This window comes from Gouania willdenowi, unplaced genomic scaffold (genome assembly GCF_900634775.1).
Source record: "Gouania willdenowi unplaced genomic scaffold, fGouWil2.1 scaffold_62_arrow_ctg1, whole genome shotgun sequence".
Classification (NCBI taxonomy): Eukaryota; Metazoa; Chordata; class Actinopteri; order Blenniiformes; family Gobiesocidae; genus Gouania; species Gouania willdenowi.
The window spans coordinates 516,035-525,949 of record NW_021145227.1 but is presented as its reverse complement, the minus strand read 5'-3'; the positions used below and the strand labels follow the sequence as shown (position 1 = coordinate 525,949).

General features: G+C 38.7%; 1 long non-coding RNA gene across 1 annotated transcript; it reads right to left on the bottom strand.

Moving 5' to 3' along the window:
* Window positions 1-7,720: 7,720 nt before the first annotated feature.
* Window positions 7,721-8,354, bottom strand: LOC114460719 (uncharacterized). Its single transcript, XR_003673716.1, has 3 exons — window positions 8,242-8,354; window positions 8,006-8,133; window positions 7,721-7,891 (listed from the first exon to the last, which is right to left on the bottom strand). It is a non-coding gene; the product is annotated as an uncharacterized LOC114460719 (long non-coding RNA).
* Between the last annotated feature and the right edge of the window lie 1,561 nt (window positions 8,355-9,915).

Here is a 9,915-nt window from a genome sequence, read left to right as displayed (position 1 = left end):
CGCTAGCATTGGCATTGTGCTAGCATTAGCATTGTGCTAGCATTAGCATTGCGCTAGCATTAGCATTATGCTAGCATTAACATTGCGCTAACATTGGCATTGTGTTAGCATGAGCATTGCGCTAGCATTAGCATTGCGCTAGCATTGTGCTAGCATTAGCATTGCGCTAGCATTAGCATTGCGCTAACATTAGCATTGCGCTAGCATTAGCATTGCGCTAGCATTAGCATTACGCTAGCATTGGCATTGCGCTAACATTAGCATTGCGTTAGCATTAGCATTGCGCTAATGTTAGCATAGCGCTAATGTTAGCATTGCGCTAACGTTAGCATTGCGCTAGCATTAGCATTGCACTAGCATTAGCATTGCGCTAACGTTAGCATTGCGCTAGCATTAGCATTGCGCTAACGTTAGCATTGCGCTAGCATTAGCATTGCGCTAACGTTAGCATTGCGCTAGCATTAGCATTGCGCTAGCGTTAGCATTGCGCTAGCATTAGCATTGCGCTAACATTGACATTGTGCTAGCATTAGCATTAACTTAGCATTAGCATTAACCTAGCATTAGCATTGCGCTAACGTTAGCATTGCGCTAGCATTAGCATTGCGCTAACGTTAGCATTGCGCTAGCATTAGCATTGCGCTAACGTTAGCATTGCGCTAGCATTAGCATTGCGCTAGCATTAGCATTGCGCTAGCATTAGCATTAGCATTGCGCTAGCGTTAGCATTGCGCTAGCATTGGTATTGCGCTAGCATTGGCATTGTGCTAGCATTGCGCTAGCATTAGCATTACGCTACCATTTGCATTGCGCTAGCATTAGCATTGCGCTGGCATTAGCATTGTGCTAGCATTAATATTGTGCTAGCTTTAGCATTGTCCTAGCATTAGCATTAACCTAGCATTAGCATTGCGCTAGCGTTAGCATTGCGCTAGCATTAGCATTGCGCTAGCATTGGTATTTCGCTAGCATTGGCATTGTGCTAGCATTGCGCTAGCATTAGCATTACGCTAGCATTAGTATTGCGCTAGCGTTAGCATTGCGCTAGCATTAGCATTGCGCTAGCATTGGCATTGTGTTAGCATTGCGCTAGCATTAGCATTGCGCTAGCATTAGTATTGCGCTAGCATTAGCATTGCGCTGGCATTAGCATTGCGCTAGCATTAGTATTGTGCTAGCTTTAGCATTGTCCTAGCATTAGCCTTAGCCTAGTATTAGCAATAGCCTAGCATTAGCAATAGCCTAGTATTAGCAATAGCCTAGCATTAGCAATAGCCTAACATTAGCAATAGCCTTGTATTACCATTACCCTAGCAATAGCATTGCACTATCATTAACATTAGCCCAGTAAACAGTAAAACCATTTAACCCAGTAAAACCAGTACCACCAGTTAGAAGTCCAGTTTATACAGTAGTATGTGTACAAACCCCAGTATGAAGGGAAAAAGCAGTGTAACCACTTAGAAGTCCAGTTTAGACAGCAGTATGTGTATAAATCCCAGTGTGAAGGGGAAAACCAGTTAAACCAGTTAGAAGTCCAGTTCACACAGTAGTGTGTTTAAAAATCCCAGTATGAGCTGAAAGTGAACAAACAGCAGAACATGTCAAAGTTTGAATGGTGGAAATCGGTTGGAAAATGGCTGAGCTGTGAAAGAACTAAGTTCTGAGTCTGAATGAGAACCTGCAAACTCCACACTAAAGGTGAATTTGTGAAAGATAGGATGGGTGATGATGAAAAGCTGAATTTTTGACACATTTCAACATTTGAACGGTGAAAATTGGTCGAGAAATGGCCAAACAGTTAAAGTTTAAAGTTGTAGGTGAGAAATGAGAACCTGCAAACTCCACACTAAAGGAAAATTGATGATGAAGAGGATGAGTGATGATGAAGATCTGAATTTTTGACACATTTCAACATTTGAATGGTGAAAATTGGTTAATAAATGGCCAAGTTATTAACAATTTAAGTTTTAAGTTGGAAAGGAGAACCTGCAAACTCCACAATAAAGGAAATTTGATGATGAAGAGGATGAGTGATGATGAAGAGGTGATTTTTTGACACATTTCAACATTTGAATGGTGTAAATTGGTTAATAAATGGCTGAGTAATTAACAATTTAAGTTTTAATTGTGAAAGGAGAACCTGCAAACTCCACACTAAAGGAGAATTAGTGATGAAGAGGATAGGTGATGATGAAAAGTGGAAATTTTGACACATTTCAAAGTTTAAATGGTGAAAATTGGTTGAAAAATGGCTAAGTAATCAACAATTTAAGTTTTGAATGTGAATTGAGAACCTGCAAACTCCACACTAAAGGAAATTTCATGATGAAGAGGATGAGTGATGATGAAGATCTGAATTTTTGACACATTTCAACATTTGAATGGTGAAAATTGGTTAATAAATGGCAAAGTTATTAACAATTTAAGTTTTAATGGTGAAAGGAGAACCTGCAAACTCCACACTGAAGGTGAATTTGTGATGAAGAGGATGGGTGATGATGAAGATCTGAATTTTTGACACATTTCAACATTTGAATGGTGAAAATTGGTTAATAAATGGCCAAGTTATTAACAATTTAAGTTTTAATGGTGAAAGGAGAACCTGCAAACTCCACACTGAAGGTGAATTTGTGATGAAGAGGATGGGTGATGATGAAGATCTGAATTTTTGACACATTTCAACATTTGAATGGTGAAAATTGGTTAATAAATGGCCAAGTTATTAACAATTTAAGTTATAAGTTGGAAAGGAGAACCTGCAAACTCCACACTAAAGGAATATTGATGATGAAGAGGATGAGTGATGATGAAGAGCTGATTTTTTGACACATTTCAACATTTGAATGGTGAAAATTGGTTAATAAATGGCCAAGTTATTAACAATTTAAGTTTTGAATGTGAAAGGAGAACCTGCAAACTCCACACTAAAGGAGTATTGGTGATGAAGACGATGGGTGATGAAGAGGAAGAGTGAATATGAAGGTTTGACTGGTTGAAATCAGTTGAAACCAGTCAAAAACCCTGTAAATTCCCCATTGAGAAGCAGTTTTGGGCTCTCAGAGGCCTTGTTGCCATGGTTACCCCATTCATTTCAATGGGAGACTCCTGTTTTTTGGTGAAATTTTCCTAAGTGTTTTTGAAAAATCTCAGGTTTCAATTCATTTCAATGGGCCTTAAAATCGCACTTTTTTGCGATTTTTTCTGCGAATTTTTAACGAATCGCTTATAAAAGTCATAGCACGCGTGTCCCGACCGGGACGCACGTTTTGATGTAACTTTTGCGTGGGTTTTCTCAAAACTCTGGGACTAGTTACGCGCCAAACTTTAGGCGGAAGATGAAAAATTATTATTATAATAAGACGCGAACGGGAGAACTATAGTGGCTCGAGGCTTCGCCTCGAGCCACTCACTGCACTCCATGTAATGGAGTGTAGTGAGTGGCTCGATGCGATGCCACGAGCCCCTAACTAGACAATTTCCGCGGAAATCGTGGGAGGGGCTCGTGGGCGGTTGCCGGTTCGAAAGGTGGAAAAACATTCAAAATTGGGCAAACAGTTGCATTTTTAAGTTTTAGGTGTAAAATGAGAACATGCAAAATACACACAAGAAGAGGATTAGTGATGAAGAAAAGGGGGCGGGGATAAAGAGCTGAATTTTTTATACATTTCAAGCTTTGAATGGTGGAAATTGGTTGAAAAATGGCTAAGTAATAAACAATTTAAGTTTTAGGTTGGAAAGGAGAACCTGCAAACTCCATAATAAAGGGAAATTGGTAATGAAGAGGATGGGTAATAATGAAGAGCTGAATTTTTGACACATTTCAAAGTTTGAATGGTGGAAATTGGTTGTAAAATTGCTAAGTAATTAACAATTTAAGTTTTAAGTTGGAAAGGAGAACCTGCAAACTCCACACTGAAGGTGAATTTTTGATGAAGAGGATGAGTGATGATGAAGATCTGAATTTTTGACACATTTCAACATTTGAATGGTGAAAATTGGTTAATAAATGGCCAAGTTATTAACAATTCAAGTTTTAAGTTGGAAAGGAGAACCTGCAAACTCCACACTAAAGTAAAATTGATGATGAAGAGGATGAGTGATGATGAAGAGCTGAATTTATGACACATTTCAAAGTTTAAATGGTGGAAATCGGTTGAAAAATGGCTGAGTAATTGACAATTTAAGTTTTAAGATGGAAAGGAGAACCTGCAAACTCCACAATAAAGGAAAATTGGTGATGAAGAGGATGAGTGATGGAGAGGAACAGTGGTGATGAAGAGTTGAATGGGTGAAATCAGTTGAAACCACTCAGAGAACCTGTAAACTACTCAGAGAGAAAATGTTGATTATTTATTGATTTTTAAAAAAATCCCCATTCATTTCCTATGGGGAAATTTGATCGCAGTTTTTTGCGATTTATTTTGCGAAAAATTCACGAATCGCTTAGAAAAGTCATAGCACGCGATGCCCGGCCAAGCCGGACGTTTTGATGTATAATTTGCGTGGGTTGTCTCAACGCCCTGGAAGGAGTTAACCGCCAAACTTTTCATTAGTGGGGCGGTAAAGAGAACACTAGACAATTTCCGCGGAAATCGTGGGAGGGGCTCGTGGGCGGTTGCCGGTTCGAAAGGTTCAAAAATGGCCAAACAGTTATAGTTTTACGTTTTAGGTGTTTTTCCTTGCGTTAGCATTAGCATGGCGTTAACATTAACATTGTGCTAGCATTAACATTGCGTTAGCATTGGCATTGTGTTAGCATTGCACTAGCATAAGCATTGCGCTAGCATGAGCATTGCGTTAGTATTAGCATTGCGCTAGCATTAGCATTGCGCTAGCATTAGCATTAAGTTAGCATTGCGCTAACATTAGCATTGCGCTAGCATTAGCATTGCGCTAGCATTAGCATTGCGCTAACATTAGCATTGCGCTAACATTAGTATTGTGCTAACGTTAGCATTGCGCTAGCATTAGCATTGGGCTAGCATTAGCATTGCGCTAGCATTAGCATTGCGCTAGCATTGCGTTAACCTTAGCATTGCGCTAACATTAGCATTGCGCTAGCATTAGCATTGTGCTAGCATTAGTATTGCGCTAGCGTTAGCATTGCGCTAGCATTAGCATTGCGCTAGCATTGGCATTGTGCTAGCATTGGCATTGTGCTAACATTGGCAATGTGCTAGCATGGCGCTAGTATTATCATTACGCTAGCATTAGCATTGCGCTAGCATTAGTATTGTGCTAGCTTTAGCATTGTTTTAGCATTAGCATTAACCTAGCATTAACATTAACCTAGTATTAGCAATAGCCTAGCATTAGCAATAGCCTTGTATTACCATTACCCTAGCATTAGCATTACACTACCATTAACATTAGCCCCAGTAAACAGTAAAACCATTAAACCCAGTAAAACCAGTACCACCAGTTAGAAGTACAGTTTATACAGTAGTATGTGTACAAACCCCAGTATGAAGGGAAAAAGCAGTGTAACCAGTGAAATGTCCAGTTTAGACAGCAGTATGTGTCAAAATCCCAGTTTGAAGGAGAAAACCAGTTAAACCAGTTAGAAGTCCAGTTCACACAGTAGTGTGTTTAAAAATCCCAGTATGACCTGAAAGTGAACAAAGAGCTGAACATGTCAAAGTTTGAATGGTGGAAATCCGTTGGAAAATGGCTGAGCTGTGAAAGAACTAAGTTCTGAGTCTGAATGAGAACCTGCAAACTCCACACTAAAGGGAAATTGATGATGAAGAGGATGGGTGATAATGAAGAGCTGATTTTTTGACAGATTTCAACATTTGAATGGTGAAAATTGGTTAATAAATGGCCAAGTTATTAACAATTTAAGTTGTAAGTTGGAAAGGAGAACCTGCAAACTCCAAACTAAAGGAAATTTCATGATGAAGAGGAACAGTGGTGATGAAGATTTGACTGGGTGAAATCAGTTGAAACCACTCAGAGAACCTGTAAACTACTCAGAGAGAAAATGTTGATTATTTATTGATTTTTTTAATTCCCATTTTTAAACATTTCAGAGTTTGAATGGTGGAAATTGGTTGAGAAATGAGAACCTGCAAACTACACACACCGGTTGGACTCTGAAGCATTAGCCTAGCTATTGCTTTAGCCTAATATTAGCATTAACATTATCCTAGCAGTAGCATTAACCTAGAGTGTACAGCGCAGTACATCTATAGAGGGATGATGTGCTTACACAAATACAATGGTGTTTTTATAATCATATTGTCATATTATTGCATTTTATATTGTAGCTACTCGTATTCTCATTGTATTATTAATATTGTATTTACCTTCTTGGATTATTAACGTATTCCAAATTCAAAATATATTGTTATTGCTATGTTGTTAGTAAGGAACAATACATACCACTGCATTTATTTGAATTGGCAAGAAACGATGTGACACATCATTGTTGCCAGATTGGGCTGTTTTTCTGTGAATAAATTTGAGGGGTTTTTGTGTGTGTTTAGATATGAAAACAGAATGCATTTCTGGCAACACTGCTGGTTGCACTAATCCTACATTTTCCATGAACACCATGTTGTGACGTGTCATGCAACAATTGGCTTAAAGTGAAGCTGGCTATGGATGTTTGAGATAAGTGGGTGTTCACGGCTTTCTGAAGAAAACCATGAATATGATCACATAACCACCGATGAAAGTATGGATTACTTTATCTAAAATATATAGTTTAAATGAATTTCCAAAACATTTATAACAAATTCAGTTCATTTGTGGAAAAAAATTAATTGCAGGAATGTTTTTATCAGCAAATGCATTAAACATAATTTAAAGTACTATGAGATTTGGCAAAAGGAGAATGAAAAGACAAGCAATTCTGCATTGTATATAATATCAAGTTAAAAAAAAGACTGTTAACACAATCATATATAAGTGAGTGTTATAATTATGTAGCCCAAAGTTGCAATCATAAGGAGAGTTATTATGTATTGCTGACAAACACTTTCCTATTTCTAGTGCTTCAATCTCTCACAACCTCCATCACTTACCAGCTGACATCAGACCAGTCCTCCAGATTAGCTGCTCTGGTCCTGAGTTTAACTGACTCTGGTTTTAAAGCATCCTTGTTGTGCTGCTGGTTCTCCTTCACTGAGTTCTAATCACTGCTGGTCACATGGAAAATTCATAATCTATTGTAATGGTCCACCCTCTGTAACAAGCACTTCTATATTGTAGCTCTACCACCACCTCCTGGCTGTTTATAGATACTGCACTTACAATATTTTTAACTGATAAAATGAACTGCTTTGCTAAAATTATTGATTCCCAATCTATAATTGCTTCACATACCAAAAAACCTGCTAGATGCTGACGCAGCATTTGATTCTAAGCTCATTTATAGTAATATCCCACTTGTCATTACAAGGTCATTTATTGACAGCAACAAGCAAAAACTCCTTTAAAGGAAATAAAACCACCAAGTCATATCAACACATGAATGAAAAATACTCCTGCAGTAATGACAAGAGAAAAAACAAAGCACAGAATGGAGTAATATGCATATAAACATTTTTTTAATTCAAAAAACAGTAAAAAAAAAAAAAAAAAGGTATTTAAAGTACATGAAAAAAATTAACATGATTTAACTTGAAAATGTTATTACCACCAATCCCTAAAGATATATTGATACATAAAGGGAGGCAGAGGTTATTACTAGAAAAAAGGAAAAATGTATAACTCAGTCAGTGATTAAAGGTCCACTCTACACTGAAAAAAAATCCATTTCAACACTACTGTCAGTCAAAATGCACTGCTAAACCTTCCTTAGTTTTTGTTTTTTTTAAATTTCTTCTTCTTCCTGGATCATCTTCTTTCTGGTGGTCCGGTTAGCATCCACAGCTTCATTGTCCTGTTGTGGTGGGCACAAAAAAGTGAATAAATGCCATGCAGTAGTTTGACATCAATTAAGCAAACTGAAATGTCAGACAAGTGCAAATCCATATTGCGTTCTTAGTTTCCTTACCTCAGACATTCCTCGTCGCAGCCGTCATGCAGACATGGAGCTGTGGCCATTACCGGACCCATTTAGGCTGTCGGCCGACACCGCAACATCCGCTGCCCAATCTACTACCAGAAGCCAAGTTCAACATTCTAAAGAAACAAGTGTGGCAAATTCATATAGATTAGTTAGACATCTCATCAATTGAGCTAATGGAAATATATGACTAATGAAAATCTCAATCTGGTATTTGTTTTTACCTGACATGCCTGTGGACATCTTCCTGAAGGAGGGAGCATCTGGGAAGAGAGGACTTCTGGGTGGACCACCTGCATGTAATGAAGAGAAATGGTGTCAATTTAAGGCAGTATGTCAAATAATAAAATATTTTTGGGGATAAAACATGAGGCGATAAACTCAGGTCATCAATGGCAGAGATGGTCCAGGAAGCATCTCCAATCTCCTGGAGTATAACTTCTCCTCTGCAACAAGAAAAAGAAATAAAAATGTAGCAGGATAACAATTGTGATTGTCTGCACAAATAGGTTTCAAATGTGCTTTTTTGGTCTGCACTTTTGCATGTGATCTCACCACTGCAACCTGTCTGTGTGATTTCCCTGGTTTAATTCTATGGGACATGAATGTTTGCTGAACTTATGCAAATTAATAATAAATGTCCCAGAGAATCCCCTGTCCTTAGACCCTCCTTCAACAAGAAAAATTCAATTAAAAAAAAAGAAACAGTGGGAAAATGTATTACACACAAACATGTCATGTACATCCAACATACTACCATAGATAAGAGACACAAAACTGGTGAGTTTTTCACTCAAGGTGCCCCTCTCCATTTAACCAGGCTTGGGACTGGCACAAAAGAACACACTGAGTGAGTGTCTTTTGTGGCTGGATTCCCACCACCACACCCTGTTAGTACACACACACACACAGACAGACACAGACAAACACACAGGTTAGTTAGTACACACACACTGAAACAGACACACACAGGGACACACACACAGACAGACAGAAACAAACACACACACACACACACACACACACACACACAAAGAAACAGACAGACGAAGACATAAGACACACACAGACAGAAACAGACAGACAGAGACACACACACAGACAGAAACAGACAGACAGAGACACACACAGACAGAAACAGACAGGCTGAGACACACACACAGACAGAAACAGACAAATACACACACAGAGAGACAGAAACAGACAGACACAGACACACACACAGACAGAGACAGACAGACAAAGACATAAGACACACAAACAGAAAAAGACAGAGACACACACACACACAGACAGAAACAGACACAAAGAGACATGCAGATACACAGAAAAAGACAGACAGAGAGACACAGAGATAGACTGACAGAAACAGACGGACACAGAAACACACACAGAAACAAACAGAGACACACACACAGACAGACACAGACAAACACACAGGTTAGTTAGTACACACACACTGAAATAGACACACACAGAGACAGAGACACACACACAGACAGACAGAAACACACACAGAGGAACAAACACTCACACACAAAGAAACAGACAGACGAAGACATAAGACGCACACAGACAGAGACACACACACAGACAGAAACAGACAGACAGAGACACACACACAGACAGAAACAGACACACACAGACAGAAACAGACAAATACACACACACACACAGAGACAGAAACAGACAGACAGACACACACACAGACAGAGACAGAAACAGACAGACAAAGACATAAGACACACAAACACACACAGAAAAAGACAGAGACACACACACACACAGACAGAAACAGACACAAAGAGACATGCAGATACACAGAAAAAGACAGACAGAGACACACACACACACACACAGAAACAGACACACACAAAGAGACAGAAACAGACATAATA